At 39.6% G+C, this 17,692-nt stretch overlaps 1 protein-coding gene across 1 annotated transcript in view; it reads left to right on the top strand.

Annotated features, from left to right (window-relative positions):
- Positions 1 to 17,692, top strand: part of LOC146865639 (uncharacterized) — a 182,612-nt gene that overhangs the window by 28,859 nt on the left and 136,061 nt on the right. The gene's annotated exons all lie outside the window — the stretch shown is intronic.

The following is a 17,692-nucleotide window of genomic DNA, read 5'->3' as shown; positions in this document are numbered from 1 at the left end:
AAACTGGCTATAGGCATAAAATGGTTAGGACAAGAAAATGCCAACTTTTGGAAGATGGCATTTTCAGCGTTATGACTTAAAGTTCAACTTTACCATGAAAGAGAATTTTAAATTACAATTCCCTAGACACCAAACATGATCCTTTCATGTGCCCAAACCTGTAGCACTTCTCATCCCAGAAGCCATGGATCTTTTGATCAGGTTGGGGTTGGGTTTCATTCCCTTGACGACTGTTTTGAGGGCCTTGAGAGATTTCTTTGCTTTTATGTTTTGAAGCCTTTCGGACACTCTGGCACTCACCCACCTGCCCACCAGGTCTGCCTCCTTTGCAGGCTCTCTAGCTTCAGTGAACTTACTATCAAGCAGGTGTTGGAGCAGCTTCTTAAAACAGGTATTGAGCATGTGCTCTCTCAGAATAAGATTATCCAGCATACTAAAGTTATTAACTTGGCTACCCCTCACCCAGCCACTGAGTGCCTTGCTGAAATAATACAAGACATCTACTAAAGATAGGTTTGAAGTTTATGGATGTCCCTTAACCTGTGGTGGTACCTCTCAGAGGTCAGCACAAACTTGGCATGTAAAATGGCCTTAATGGGAGTATCCTTCATTTGTTCCCCCACCTCTATTATCAGAAGGGTTACCATCCCCTCAGCATGTGTTTCCACAAGTGTGCTCCATGATCCCCTTCTGGGACCCTGTGCATCCTAAGGGCTAACTTATATGCAGAAAAACATGTATCTATCTATGTTATCAACATTGTAATGAAGTCCTAAGCATAAATCATCCACATTCTTACACCCCGCTCGGGTGAACTACAAGGAAGAAAAAATTAAAGACAAAGAAAATAAAACAAGGTTCTGTAACACAGTTTCACAGGGAGTCACCCGGGTAGCCACAACCCTCCTGGGTTGTGGCAGGCTGTTTAGCAGTCGTTGGTGGCATTCACCACTCCTGTCCATGCATCTTCTTCATCCTCAGGCACCGCCTCTTCTTTGGTTTCTTTGTGTTCTCCGTCCTGTTTCCTGACTTCCTATATGTTGTTATATAATAAAGAATGGGAACTTGATATAAATCATTAAAAATATGCCGGGGAAAATAAGTGGGAAGACTGAAATAAAATATAATGAGGACGAGCCTGACATTGCAACACTCCATAAAGAACAAGCGGCATGGAGAAATGGAAATGATCACAATCAGAGAAAATGTGTAAAGGCACAGAGGAGTGGCAATTATTGTCTGCTCTAAGGTTCTGTTTATATTAATTGGGAGTACACGAGTATTCTTTGAAGCAATCATGTAAATTAGACAGGACAGCTGGATGGGTGTTAACTTTGAGGACGTGTGATCTCAGAACCACTCTGCACATGAGGCCCCCCCGTTCCCCTCACATATTGAATAGGTAGTTGATAGTTGGTAATATTTGAATACAGTTTTGAGAGTGTGCGCCAAATGTGGGGACCGAGAACACCCAACGGTTATTGTTATAAGGAGACTGTCTGGGTGTAGTTTATAGTGAAAGTTGTCAGTTCAGAGGTCTATCACATACACACGAGATCTAGGGGCATATTTACAATGAAATGGTGCAGTGTGACACTGCAAGCAATTTAGATGTGCTGCGTCGTTTCAAAAATGCAGGGATGTACAGTATTTACAAGATCCCTGTGTTTTCGCTTGCCCCGGCGCTAAAAATTGCTGACTAGCGCCAGTACAGGCACCCTTGCACCAGCAAGGGTGCCTGCATTGCAGGGATGATTGTGTCTTCTGCACAAAAACAATCATTATTGGCATTGTGCTCCTTCTATGTATGCTACAGAATGCAGAACACATTGAAAGAGCAAAAAACGAGGAGAAATAAAACAATGTTTCCTCGTTGTGCATCTCTAACACCTCCTTTTGAAAGGCATTAGTTTTTGGTGCTGCCTCAGATTTACAGATGCTTGTAAATCAGGGCAGTGTCAGAAAGCGGATCACTGACAAAATATCGAAGGTCATAAAATCGACCTACAAAAATATCGGAGCAAAAATATTGATGTCAAGAATATCGACATCCTATCTACAACATGGTAAGTACAAAAATATCGAAAATAAAATATCGATGTCAAAAATATCGTTATTAACAAATATCGTTTTTTCTTTAGTTTAAAAAATTATGTAAAATAAACCAAATAATACTTATAAATAAAATAAACATAATTAAATATATGTTATAATGTTTAAAATTAATAATTAATATATATATATATATATATATATATATATATATATATAATTTAATAAAACATTAATTAAACATATACATATTATATATAATATATATACTTACTTAATAATTAGTTTTCATAATTATTTTAGTAACTTATAAATCATATTTTTTTTTATAAATTACCAATACATCTATACACATAAAACAATAATATGAATAAAAATTAAATAATTACATATAACAAATTTAAAAAATTACATTTAATTTGAATATTTTTATTATTAATTATATATTACATTAGCTAAAATAATACAAAAAATATTAAATATCAGAGAGAATAAAACTACTACTCCAACTCCAACAAAAACAACAGTAAGGAAAATGTTGGATAGCGTAGGGCTACAAATTACTATTTCCACTCCAGGGAGTGTAACAGTAGGGAAAGTGTTGGATAGCGTAGGGGTAAAAATGACTATTCCAATTCCAGAGAGTGCAACAGAAGGGAAAGTGTTGGATAGCGTAGGGGTAAAAATTACTATTCCAACTCCAAAGAGTGCAACAGTAGGGAAAGTGTTGGATAGCGTAGGGGTAAACATTTCTATTCCAACTCCAGAGAGTGCAAAAGTAGGGAAAGTGTTGGATAGCGTAAGGGTAAAAATTACTATTCCCACTCCAGAGAGTGCAACAGTAGGGAAAGTGTTGGATAGCGTAGGGGAAAAAATTACTATTCCAACTGCAGAGAATGCAACAGTAGGGAAAGCGCTGGATAGCGTAGGGGTAAAAATTACTATTCCCACTCCAGTGAGTCCAACAGTAGGGAAAGCGTTGGATAGCGTAGGGGTAAAAATTACTATTCCCACTCCAGTGCGTGCAACAGTAGGGAAAACGCTGGATAGCGTAGGGGTAAAAATTACTATTCCCACTCCAAAGAGTGCAACATTAGGAAAAACGCTGGATCGCGTAGGGTTAAAAATTACTATTTCCACTCCAGAGAGTTCAACAGTAGGGAAAGCGCTGGATAGCGTAGGGGTAAAAATTGCTATTCCAACTCCAGAGAGTGCAACAGTTGGGAAAGCGCTGGATAGCGTAGGGGTTAAATGAACATAATAATCAATTAAATAATTTGTTATTAAAAAATAGCATATTAATAATTAATTTACCAAATAATTATTAATAAATACCAATAAATTAAAATAAATATTTAACTAAATAACATTAAATTACATCTCACACTATTCCCCCTTTAACACACAACACACTACACATACACAAAACACAATTAATGTAACTATCAATTAATCAATTAATAACAATTAATAATACAATATTTATAATTAACATAGTTATAAATTAACTAGTTAATACAAATTAACTACCAAATAACAATTGTTCACCAATTAATTATTAATTAACAATACATTAATTAGCAATAACAACAAATAAAAAGAATTAATAAATTATATTTAATATATTTAACTAAGTAATAACAATTAATTACCAATAAATAATGAATTAACAATTAATTAATCATAAATACCAACAAAAAAACAATATCATGAATTAATTTAATTGAATTACATCCCACCCTACTCCCCTATAAACCAACAACCCACTACACATAAAAAATCACATAATTAATTTAATTATCAATTAATCACTTAATAAAAATAAATCACCAATTATTTATTAATTAACAATAAATTAATTAACAATGACAATAAATAAAAAATAATAATAAAGTAATTATAACTAATATAATTAACTAATTATTAAAAATAATTAACAATTAATAATTAATTAACAATTAATTAATGATAAATACCAATTAAAGAAAACATATTAATTCATTAATTATAATTAAATTACTTCCCACCCTATTCCCCTATGAACCCACAACCCACTCTGATACTAAAACGCTTAATTTACTTTAACAAAATTACTAATTTCGAAACATTTCTTTTTAAATGTATTAAAATACATTACAAAAATGTTTAACATACATATAAAATACATATTAAAATACATAACACTAAAAAAAATCGAGATTATTCACAACAATATTTTTGCTTACGATATTACTTACTCCGATATTACTTACTTCGATATTAAAAAAAACGATATTACTTACCTTGGGGTCGATATTCTGGTCAACGATATTCTTGACTTCGATATTCTGTCCCTACGATATTAAAAACTCGATATTAATGTAGGTCGATATTTAAAATTCGATATTTTGACTAACCACCTCAAAAAGCAATGGGTGTTATGTAGGAACACCCACAGCAACACCCATTGCACGCCCCTTTCACACAGAAAATACTGCAAGGAGGGCCATATTTACAAGGCATGTAAAGTGGCTTAGTGCCACATTGTAAATATGGAGCAGGGCATTGCGCCATTGGAGCATCAGAAAAAGTGACACTCCATTGGCACAATGACCATGTAAATATGCCCCCAAGTGTAGGACAAGGAAGGGAATATGAGTCTAGTCATGCAATGAGGGTACCCAGGAACTAAGGGCCTGGGTAAAAAATCGAAGTTCTCTAGCAATGGCATGTGCATTGAACAATGGGTCGAGAGTTCAGTTCCTTATGAAATGTCAGAGACTTGAAAGATTACACAAATCAATATAGGGTCCATTCATATTTAAAAAGATACAGAATCGGTATCATATCTGCAGTTAGCATACTTTACGGAAGCAGAGAAAGTAAATAAGAAATGGAGGAGACAAATGCACTCAGCTATCAATTCAACAAATGCAAAAGGAGTGAAAACGTGGATAGCCCCAAGAATTAAACTTAAATTTCTCAGCATAAAAACCGATGTGGGGGAGGGTATACCTCTTAATACATGGGACTCTAGATGAAAAATGAATGAATATTATTAATTTCTATACGTTACGTAGAAGGCAAACACTGCTTTGGGGCAGTCATGGAGGTATGAAAAACATACCTGGGAACCACATAAATTTGGGTAGACTATATGAATTGTGTCCTATAAGGCAAGATTGATAGGTGCACCCTCAACTCGTGAAGTAAGCCAGACATGACAAGCACTCCGAGGAAGGTTAGTTATGGAAAATGTGGGACGGCTGGATATTTGGAGTGAGTTTAATTCTGGTAAGAAGGAATACTCCTGCTATTTGAGCACACACAATATATATAGTAGGCTAGACCTTGTGTTGGTTAGCAAAGATAAACAGCACAGCTTCAAGGCACCAGAGTATTTGGGCAGTTTCCACTCTGATAATTCCCCATTAACAGTTGTATATACGGCAGTCTGTATTATGTAGCGTCCCAATTGCAGCATGCAGCTAGATAGCATGAGGCAGGAGAGATGATAACTGCAAGGGACACATGGGACTTACTTGCACGGGAAATATAAATGATGGGGACCAGAGTCCAGGCTAAACTACTCCTATTTGATTAGACAGGTGATAGCCACATGAGAAAGATGGGTAAAAAAAAGTAAGGGGGAGATCGTCATATCCTGCAGAGACGGAGATAGGTGTTCTGCAACAATTTAAAAATATTAGCAGGCACCTGTCAATAGAATGGTTGAAGGAAAGGGGCTGGAGAGCACTCAGAGACTGCTACCTGGGTGATCACTTCATTACATTAGTTGAAGCATGAGAAGATCTTGGGGTAGGAGCAGGGCAATCCTTCTGATGCTCTAAATTAGCAAATATGGCAAGTCAGGTCTGGATGACCTTCCCGGAAACACCAATGACCACGTAAACAATAGTAGCAAGGCTGGAACTGATAAATAGACCAAAATGAGGGCCTCATTTACAAATAAATGGCACAGCAAACGCCGCAAGCCATTTTGTTGCGCTGAGCTGCGCCATTTCAAAAGCACAGGGACGCGTTGTATTAACAGCACAGGTACATTGTGTAATGTTGCATGGGTGCTTACGTTGCACGGATGATTGTTTTTGTGCAGGAAGGAACACCTTCCTGCACAAAAACAACTATTGATGGTATTTTCCTTTTACTATGCCTGCTGCAGATTGCTGCAGGAATAGAAAGAGGAACACATTAGGTGAAATAAATATATTTCTCCTCACTGCACCGCTCTTACACCTCCCATGGAGAGGTGTGGGATTCTGACGCTTTACACAATTTTGTAAATCTGGGAATGTGTCAGGTTCCATGGATACTGCATGGGAACATCCACAGCAACACCCATGGAATGCCCATTTGATGCACAGTAATGTGTGAAAGGGTCACAGTCCCACAGGGTGACTTTACGTGGCCTTGTAAATATGGGCAGGCACACTGCACCACGTGTGTGTCTAAAAATGTGACGACCCAGCGGTGCAATCGCCTTGTAAATGAGGCCCTTACTGTCCAATCTCTATAAAGCACTGAGAGCTCACAAAGGTACAGGGGGCTTCAAAGTCAGGCAGCATTGGGACACAGACAATCGTGATCCAATAAATGACTTCCAATGGGAAAGAGCAGAATACTAAATCCTACTAAGAACATAACTGATCCTCCTGAAAGTGAACCAAATGTATCATACTAAAACAAGTAACTGTCCTAAAAGCGGAGAAGCGAGCAAAAAATTCATACATTTGACATGGTCTTGCAGAATAACGACAAAATGCTGGAAGCAGATTATGACAAAACTGGAACCCGTCACAAGAAATATCCCGCAATTAATGATCAAGCAGAACCTGCTAGGAATTGTTTCAACACTCAAAGGCATTTAAAATAAATGTAGGTTAATTGCCCTGGGGTCTATCCTGGCTGAACATAACTTAGAAGCTGAATAAGATTGCGAAAACCTGATGGAAATGGTTAAAACACTGACAGAGGTCTTAGGTGCTAGGCAAATCACTGTGAATCCAAGAAAACATTAAATACAAATAAACTGATATTTATGTAATTGTAGAAAGGGAGAATTAGGCAAGTTATAAGCAGGAAGAGCGACATGTCTGGCATAGACAAAGTGACTAGGGATAAAGTCGATAAGTGGGACATGTTAAACTTCCTTATATAGAAGGACAACTGGAGGGAATGATTACAGAAGATTGCAAAATATATCTGCAATGATTGCTGTGAAACATTTGCAGACTGTAAGAATTGTTTTCAGAATTAGTAAGATGTTATGCATTGGTTTTCCCTTGATAAAATAGGAGATAGAGATTTAAAAACGAGTCATTAACTATAGCAGACCTACTTGAAGATACTCAGTTTACAACTATTGTTGAGGATTGATTCAGACATGGCTGACAGCACAACGATACAGTAGTGCCCAGAACATGTTCCAGACAGAGGCGACCATCTGTCTCCTTCATTTCCATCTGGAACCTCCATCTTGGCAGCTCAGCACTCAAGTGGTTAGTGGTTAGCACTTTCTGGTACTGATTGCACTCTCCATTTTGATGTTGTTTTTATTTAATCGGATTTGTATAGGCACAATTGCACCTCAGTCCTTTGTAGTTGTTGGCACTGTTGCTGCATTTAAAAATATTTCCCCCTGCACATTACGGTATTAGTGTTTGCGATCGGGGGATTTATTGAATCATTGAGGGGGCAGAGGGGCTCATATTTGTGTAGGGAGCTGGGTTAGAGTTTATTTTACTTTGCTGGTCTCTGGTTATCATATATTCTGCATGAAGAGGACATTGCCATGGTGACCATCTTTCCTTCTGGTTTCCATCTGGATCCGCCATCCTGGCAGTTCAGAACTTTGGTAGTAAGTGCAGGTTATGAACACTTTAAGAAAGGTAACAGTGTAGATGAGCAGTGGACATGTGCCTCAGGCTCGCCAAAAGAGGTCCATCTGCGCCCGTTCACACCCGTTCCACGGCCAGTGCCATCCATGCTGTCCATTGGGATTCAGACATGAACTACTGAGCTGTTTAATCCACTCAGGAGCTCATAAATTTAAGGCAGGCCCTTGAAAGCCATGGTGAGGTAACGAGAGATAAATGCATGGGCCCACTATCTTGTCTCTGTAAATGGTAACCTCTTATGTTTATACCAGAGCAAGATGGGAATGTCACTTATATGCCTAGTCATTAGATCGATAGTTATTTGTCTTTGAATGTCCCTGAACAGGGCTTCACAGTCTATATGGAGAATTCTAAAGTGGACTTCTTGTTTATGATAAAAAACCTGGCTAAAAAACACTCCCATCTTGATATTGCACTTGCGTTCTGCCGGGATATTCTATTGTCCATATAAACAGACAAGATAAGACAGGAGTGGGAGCAGCTATTGCATCTAAAGACTCCATTCAATCTTCCACCTTCCAGTTAGACAAGCTCTGTGGGACAGAAGGCCTGCTTTTCTGTCTTAATTTAAACAAGCAATCTTCCTACACGGGGGCTGTATTAATCAAATTCCAGGATATGCTGGAGACCTTATTAACTCCTTTGACAAAGCTTTAGATTAACTTCATTGGGACATTCATATCGATGACAGTACTGACGATCTTGCTCAGTCCTGGCTAGACGCCTTAGCATCTTTGAATCTTCACCCATTTGTTCCCTCCCCTACACATCAAGCCAGTCACAACATAGATCTGATTTTTCCCAATGTCCTATTTGTGGTGACTTGAACCTTTGAGAATGACCTAGACAGACCATTCCCCCATTTCCTTTAGCTAGACCTATTCTATAAAGTCCACCTCAGTTAGGCCCCAACAAGATCAGAATGATTGTGCCTGGAACAGGATCTCCCCTCAGAACTAACTCGCACCCTTTTGGATCCATTCCTAATTTCTCTGGGACTTTTCTGAGGGTTGCAGAGTAGGTGGTTGAGTGGTGGCTGTCTGTCAGAAATGCAGTTCCCCTGATAAAAAAGCTCACAAATTCAACAGCAAGAGGTGACTCTGCTTGTTGGTTTATTTCAGACTTGGCTAGGAAAAAACTTGCTCCAAACCGTTGGAAAGAAAATGGAGACCAATTATAATTTAGAAGCCAAACTCCGCCAAAAAACAGCCTCAAGGAATTATCATAGAGTGATCAAAGACACCAAATCTTCGTTCTTTTCATGTAAAATTAATAAAGCCAAAAATGCCCCTCGAGAAACGTTTGCCATTGTGCAATCTTCACTTTACCCCACTGCCTGCAGTCTCAAAAGTCCACCTTCACAGGAGCTTTGTTTAAAGAGCACATATTACTTTCGAGGGCAACATTAGGAAAATACAAATAGAATTTGGCTCCACTGACCTGGGTGAGGAGAGTGGAAAACTTTGCTTTAGGCAACTTCAAGTAGAATGCTCCTCTCTAACTTCCGCTTTATTTCTCTGGAAGGCTCTTAGCAGGTGACTCTTAATTACAGATCTAGTTCCCCTGACAACCCATAGTCTCCCTCCTTATGAGCTATTATTAACAATGGCAGTTGCAGTAATTAATCCTGCTTTTAACAGGATTGTTAACCATTTGTTAGAATCTGCCCAAGTCTCACAGTCCTGGAAACAGACTAAGGTGGTCACTCTCCTTTAAAAAATGCACAGCTGACCCCACAACTCATGATAACTACAGGCCAATATCACTTCAGCATCCAAAATGTTAGCGAGAATGATTATTTGCAACACTGACTATCTAGAAAAGCTTGGTCTGTTATATCCCAGCCAGTGTAGCTTGAGACTGTCACACAGCATAGAGGTCCCTCTTTTAGACGTGTTGGATATGACCAAATGTGCTCTCGGCCAAGGCAGGAATGCCGCCCTTATTTTGTTAGATCTTTGGGTGGCGTTTGATGTGGTCTCTGATTTTATTCTTCTGCAATGGTAAACAGACAGCAAGCTGTTTTGATAACTCTCTTTTCCTTGGGAAGTAAGGCTCTAAACTTTGGGGTACTGCAGGGTTCCTCGTTTAGTCGAATTTTATTCAATGTCTATATGGCCCTTTGGAATTCATTGTAAAGCCATCCCCTATAAGGTCATTTCATTAGCGAATGACACACAGCTGATCATCAAAATTGATAAAGAAACCATAGAAACCCATGAGGTTCTTTAGGCCTGCTTAACCAGAGTATTTAGAGTAGATGAAAGAAAGCAATCTTACATGCAACTTAGACAAGAGCGAAATTCAACTTTTCAGCTCCACTCAAAACGACTGGCTAGAGAACCGCGGGTCTAGTGGGCCCAAAAACTTGTCAGAGTTGCTGGGAATCTGGGAGTAAGATTCCTCAGTCAACTCTCTTTCTGCCCCCAAATCATATCAGGCACTGGCACCTGCTTTGCCCTGATCCAGTCGATGAATACGTTCCTCCATTTGCTTCTGTTAAAGATGTGTAAAACAGTGTAACCCGCTCTGATCATCTCTAGACTGCCTTATGCAAATGTTCTCTATCTAGGTATTCCTGCTTACTTAGTTAAGTGACTTCCGACAAATCAAAACGCTGTGGCATGATTATTTAAAAAATACAGCGCTCTGCTCCTGTCTCTCAGCTTCTCAAACTGCTACATTGACTGCCAGTCCATAAGAAGATCTAATTAAAAGCAACTTTGTTAGTACATTGAGCCTTGCACACTAAGAGTCCCAAATATATGTCCAATCGGGTGGCTCACTATAAACCTATTAGATGGTTGCAATTCACTTACTCTCAGGTTTATGCTGGCCAGAAGAGGTGGGCGGTCCTCCTCTGTTTAGGTAACTAGGGAATAGAGTTATTTCCAGGCATACTTGCATCATACTAGTAATATGATTCCGCTTTGTCAACCGCACAAATTAAATCATTCTTTCATTCATTCAGCCACTTCCTGCCATCTAAGCGCCTATCAACTGCAATACAGTGAGAGGGTGAAAGATTGACTAAAACAAAGAAGAGAGATGAACAAAGAATGGCAGAGATCTAGTCTAGGAAGCTGAACTTAGGGGCGTTTTTACAAGCCCTTTGAATGCTGGAACGTCACTTTTTGTGAAGTTCTGGTGTCGCACAGGACTTAGCCATATCTACAAGGCCACATAAAAGCACCCTGCGTGGTTTTTCGTGGCCTTGTAGATATTAAGTGAGGAAATGCAGCTCAAGTGGCCACGTTGTCTCACACTACGATGGGGAGTAGTGCCATGGGCTTTACGGTGGGTGTACCCACGTAACAGCCATGGCATTTGACACATTCCCAGATTTACAACACAGTGTAAACCTGGGAATGCATCAAAAGCTTACACCTCCCTAGGGGAAGCATAAAGGAGGCGCAATGAGGAGAAATAACATTATTTCTCATGTATTCAGCAGCACACACAGAAATAGGAAATCGCCTTAATTGATTGTTTTTGTGCAAGGTTGCCTGCGTTGGCATATTGCAGCCACTTGAGCACCAGCACAGTAACAGAGGACTGGAATGTGCCGTAGCTCATAGATAGGGTGCATGCCTGCCCTTCTCTTTTGACGTAGGACAGTGCAGCAGAAAGGTTTGTGGTGCTGTCCTATGCCAAAAGTTTGTAAAGGAGGACCTTAGTTTTAAGTATGTTAAGGAATTAGACCCGTCCTGTATGAGAAATTGACAGCCAGCATTTCAATGTGCCTTGTCCTGGCTGGGCAGCTTCTGAAAATGTAGGCTGAAGTCAAATCCAGCAGGAAGAACTGGAACTAGCACTTGATAGAAGTTCATCAGAGATGGAGCGATGGTGGATGCTTTTATCGGTGGCTAATTATGTTCAAACCAGGAAATACGTTAATCTACAACACGGTCAATGGGCGAATCCAACACCATATGTGGACTACTGCAAACTCTTATATCTAACTTCTTTTAAACCCCTTCCATTGACTAACTTTGAACAGCAGACATTTTATAGTCATTTATCAGAAAGTATTATTAATCCTCTCTGAGCGTGGGGCTTTATTATGACTTCTCGGTATTCTGTTCAGAATAAAATAGGCAAAGAAAATGGGGCTTCAATAAGTGAAGTATGATAGGCCATGGACTGAGATTACTTGTGTGGTAAAGGAAAGGATGGCAAGTGTCATGAGACATGGTGGTGGGTGGTAGATGAAGGCATACATAGCACTTTAAGAGAAGCCACATGGTCAATTGAAATTTGGGTTGAATAGAAATTACGCTGATTGAATTACTGCCAGAGTGTAAATCTGGAAAAGGGAGTGCCGGGACTGGAAGGAACTGATTGATACTTTGAATTTGTTTTGTTTCTTTGTAAAATCACATTCACTTTCACAGGGGTCTATTTTTCATTAGTGGGGAATTATTATTTTTTTCTTTGTCATACAGTGTTTTTCTGTAGTGCTTGTTTAAAAAATTGCAGAGCAATTGTCAATCTATGAAATTCAATATACTTCTTAATATACTATTTTAATAATATGAATATACATTTAGGTTAGAATTGTAATCATTACCTCGGGTCACTGTGCAGCTCCCAGAATCACTTGCACTCAAAAGCTGTACAAAAATTCATATGATTTATGTTTTAAACTATTTGTATTATATATTTATGTATTCAATAAATTATCACTTGAAAAACACCACATTGCATAATAGCAATCAGGTCTTATGTCTGCTATAGAGACCGCTTTGGAAGCCTTACCAGCCTCAATAGAAAATACAATAAATAGAAAAAACATACATATTTAAATCAATATAGGTGCCTTGGGTGTGATATCTTTATCCACTGGTCTGTTCAAATGCCATCCACATTTTGCTTACTCCTATCAATGAATTCAGCGCTGGGGTTATGGGTCAACAAACTTCAGCCATTGGCTCTCTTGCACTAGGGGTTAAAATATTTTGCATGATCACATGTGCATCTGCTGCCTACAATGAAGTACATTTCAATGACAAGGGGTGATGGGTCAATACTTTACTTTGACAATACTTTTTTCTTCCATTCTGTACCTTTTTTTAATTCACTCTTTTCACTCAAGGTATGTCTTTAGGGTGCAGTAATGAAAACAAATAGCAGATCTCTTATTTTCCTTTCTTGAACATTACATAAAAAAGGGTTCTCTGACTTGTACACATGCCTTCCGGAACACACCTGTATTACTCTATTAAAATTATATATGACATATTTTTTGTTATTATGAGTATGAGCCCACTGCACATAGGTAGTGATTTTGTGTTTGCCTTTTTCATTCTTTCCTTCTTTTTTATATGTGTGGCATATGCTTGCAATAAAAAACAAATACAAAACGTAACCATTGCACCAATTTGTCAAGAAGAGGCATATTTGGTTTGCTAATGCTTGTTTTCGGTCTGGTGTTAGCTTAGACCCTTTGATTTAACTAAAATGTTGTGTTTGATATACTTACAGTGGCTTTCAGCCAGTCCTCTTCACCAAATGGTCTGTTGTTGTGTCACTTATTTTTGTATTTCACCAACTATATCAATCAGCATGGACACTTCAGCCATTGACTGACTTCACTCTGACTGACAACATTCTGTTCTTTCACAAGGAGCACATACACACAAAAAGGACTTCTATGAACTAGCAGGGACTGCTGCCACAAAAAATTAGGTATTGCGGGGTCCAAAAAATAGTTTTGATTTTAGTCAATATTTGTCTTTTATATTGACAAGGGCCTGACAGCTAATCAAAATTAAGGCTTTCCAAACACTATGGCAAGACAAAACAAGCATGGACAAAGTCAAAACGCTGGCAGCCAACTCCTGGACATTTTTATTTTTATTTTCCAGTGCTTTTAATATTTTCTTTCTGGGCGTACCATACCCAACCTCCCATGCACGTTCGACTAGGGCAGGGGGAGCTGTTACATCTTCATACATCCAAATAACTGGGTTTCAGTGGGAAGTGGCACACACGTGGCCATAAAACCAGCCAACAATATGGGCCACGACATTTTAGAACCCATTGAGAAAGCCTATGAGAAAGTTTAAAAAACGAAATAATATAGGAAGGAAAATGGAAGCAACGCTTTATCTAACCGCAGCAATTCTCGCCATGCAAAAGATGTGTTTTGAAGGATAGAAATTAGATTAGAATAAAGAAGGCTATACTATTCCCTTTCAAATGCCGCTTTAACTGGCAGATTGCTCTTACAGCCCTTGAAAACCAGCCCTTGTGGATGAAAAATCCCATCAGAAAAGAGAGCCCTTTAAACCCACTCCGTCTGATCTCTCCCCAGTCCACTCAAGGACATGCTCTCTGAAATAGCAGCAAAGGGCTGCATGCTTAGCACAAGCTGCAGCGTGCTCATCAAGATAATGACAGATTGCCTTTAAACTGCCCAGCCTGGATTGAGATGAATGGTGTGTTTGGCTTCTTACTCAGCACTACCGCTTCCCCCCTTTCTTGGTTTATCACTGCATACTTTTCACATCCATAAGGGAGATTAGTGTTCTTTGGGAAATGGAAATTGTTAATACACATCAATCACGCGCGAACAGAACCAACACAGATAAACAGTGCACATGGCGCGTTTCATTTTTCATCAAACTCGGAGAGAAAATTATCCATTTTTCATTCAATCAATAGGCGGCTAAAATATCCAAGAGATGTAACTGCTACTCCGTGAGTATCTACACACAATTCGCAAGTCTTTCTTCATTAGGCTAATGTGTTTATAAGGCCGCTGAAATGTCAAAGCGCTGCTGGTTTTAGCATGAGCGTACATTCCATTACCTGGCGGCATTAATTGCTTATGCAGCGTGGGGAATCTTCCCAGGAGCCTTATATGTTTCCTTTTGTCATTTTCCTAACTATTCTGTCTAGACGAACTTACAGCCCTTAATCCACCGTTGGGATCAATAAACTGCACAATAATTCAGTCCTAATAATTAGCTTTCACTTAACCACAAATGGTCATTTCATTGTAAACTGTCGTAGAAGATGATAATGAAATAATTAAAACGAAAGATGAAAGGGTGACTTAATAGGAACTACGCCTCGGTGTTCAATTAGAGACATTACCATTCAACCTTTTTATTACTGCCTCAACCTTTTCAATTCGCGCAAAAAAAAAAAAATCCTCGAAGCCCTGGTCGTTTAACACGCGGACGTATCATTATTACACGCCTGGCGTTCTGACAGCCCTCCCCTCCAAGACTGATGAAACGAGCACCCTCGGTGAAGCGAAGAACACCGATAACACGTGTTCCCGCCGGTTCTATATTTCATAAAGCAGATCTCACTTGCGCAGGGATACTGCCATAAACGCTGCAAGTAAAGTGCTTATTACTTGAAAACGCTGGGCCTCGCGTGGTGACGGCCTCCGCACTGCACCCCGGCAGAACCCCCACAAGTTGCGATTTTTTTGAGGGGTGATATAGTGGTATATTCTGGTGCTAATCTACAAAAACTGATTCAGATGGCACGGATAAGCAACGAATGCGGAAGTCCACGTGGTCAGGGGCGTAGTTATTAATAGAGCCGCGTGCAGAGGCACGGGGTCCTGTGGTCTGAGAGGCCTTCAACACCCACATTATGGCGGTATTTACGCACATAACCAGGGATTAGTTTCGGGAGAGGGGGTCATTTTGCTTGCTTGCTTTAGGGCCCCTGGTATCTTTGCTACGCCACTGGATGCATTCGAGGATATATCATGCTAATTAATGCATTTTAAAAAGCGCGCAAAACCGACTGTCGCTTCCACTGTGCAGCAGCGCTTGCAGATACATGGCTCTTCTTAGTTCCCATAATGTGTGATACACTTACATGTCGATTTACATTCATAAATAATCTTTTGTGCGTACACACCTAAAAAAATTACAAATTAATTTTGAAAATGCATTTAGATGTAACCTACCAAAAGTACTTTCAATCCTACAGCATATATAAACACGCCAAAACCATTGGAGGTATTTTATGGAGGTAACTATGCATAGCTATGGCAAATGGGCTAAGGGTGTGAGGCGTGTCCCCTTCTATTTTCACCCGCCTTTCATTTGTTCCTGTTTAATATTATTTAACTTCCTCGATTTCTAAAGCGCTTGGTTCCTCGTGGAATAGATGGCAGCGCAATCGGTGCCGTGTCCTACTTCTCATCAAGGAAGCCCCCTTCCCCCTCTTCTCGGTACCAGAGAGGGCAGAGCTGCGCCACATTAATCCCGATCAGCCCCCCAGGGATCCACGCTGCACCCATAGGTGGACCGCTCTGGAACAGTTGGCACTGAAAGGGTTCCTTCATTAATTCTGTCTCACACGGATTCCTCCCCAAAATGAGATTTACAAATCACTGCTGATGGCACAGAGCGGCGATTCGCAGTCGCGCCCTGCAGCTCATTTCCGCAGAGGCTGAACTTTCTGAGGTCTTTAGCATGTCACATGGCAATGATTTCTCAAAGCGTTGCTGGGTTCACAGCATAATTATAGCCTTAAATGACGTTTTTTTACATTCAGCTTCTTGCACCAGCACTTCCTCCTAATAGAATGTCCTTGCTTCATCCTATTGAACTCACAGTCACATGAGACGAAATTGCTGCATTTCCGGTCCTAGCATACTTTCAGAGTAGCTGTTAAAGCAAACTTTCGAACTTACATTAAACCATTCTGCATGACGACATTCCAAAGGCAATATATTTTCTCAATATTGTTTCAAGATCCACATCCCATGCCTTTTGAAGTCCATAAATGCATAATTCAAACGTCAGGCGAAAAGTCCTACAATTGTTTTACATTAGTAAGGAACATTCGAGAAGGAATGCTCATTGACTTGTTGCGAGTTGCGAAGAGGAGCACTGAGAGTATTTTTAAGTCAAGGTTAACAAAACCGCGAGGCAACCCAAACGCTGGGGAGTGGAAGCCTATCAGGTTCAGTGGGATAAGTTGTTGGAAAATTTGTAAACATTATTCTGGTTAATTTACAGATAATGTGGGGAAAAATCGCATCTTATTAAACTTCTGAACAGATTTCAGACTTAGATGTTCAATGGTTAACTAAATATATGTCCTAGGAGAGCCATCAACTACATTTGTTGCATTGTGGGTGTTGTTAGACCTGGCATCTTTTGGTGTGGTTTCCCAAGTCTTTTTTTTTGCCGCTGACCTCCTGTTTTTGTTCCAGTGCTGAATTTCGTTTTTGCTGATTTTAGGACTTTGGACACTAAACCACTGCTGACCAGTGCTAACCTGTAAGCGCTCTATGTCTCAAATGCAATGGTATTTGGTTTCTCCAATATTGGCTTATTTGATTTACTAATAAGTCCCTAGTACAGTGCACCAGGTGTGCCTATGGCCTGTAAGTCAAATGCTACTCGTGGGCTTGCAGCAGTGATTGCGCCACTCACATGAGTAGCCATGCAAACATGTTTCAGACCTGCCAATGCAGAGCTTGTGTGAGCTGTTTTAAACTGCCATTTCGACCTGCCAATTGTACCCACTTGCCAGGCCCAGACCTTCACTTTTAGGACATGTAAGACACCCGTCAGTTAGGCCAAGGTAGCCCCATGGGCAGGGTGCCGTGATTGTAAAAGGTAGGACATGTACTTGTGAGTTTTAAATTTCCTGGTCGTGAAATCTACTAAATTAGTTTTTCGCTACAGCAAGGCCTTCTCTCCCGTAAGTTAGCCTTGGAGCTGCCTTGTAACTCCTTACAAGTGTATTTTCTAATGCGG

This window comes from Triturus cristatus, chromosome 2_1, assembly GCF_964204655.1.
Source record: "Triturus cristatus chromosome 2_1, aTriCri1.1, whole genome shotgun sequence".
Lineage (NCBI taxonomy): Eukaryota > Metazoa > Chordata > Amphibia > Caudata > Salamandridae > Triturus > Triturus cristatus.
Note: the sequence above shows the minus strand (reverse complement) of the source record. Positions and strands in the feature narration are given on the sequence as shown.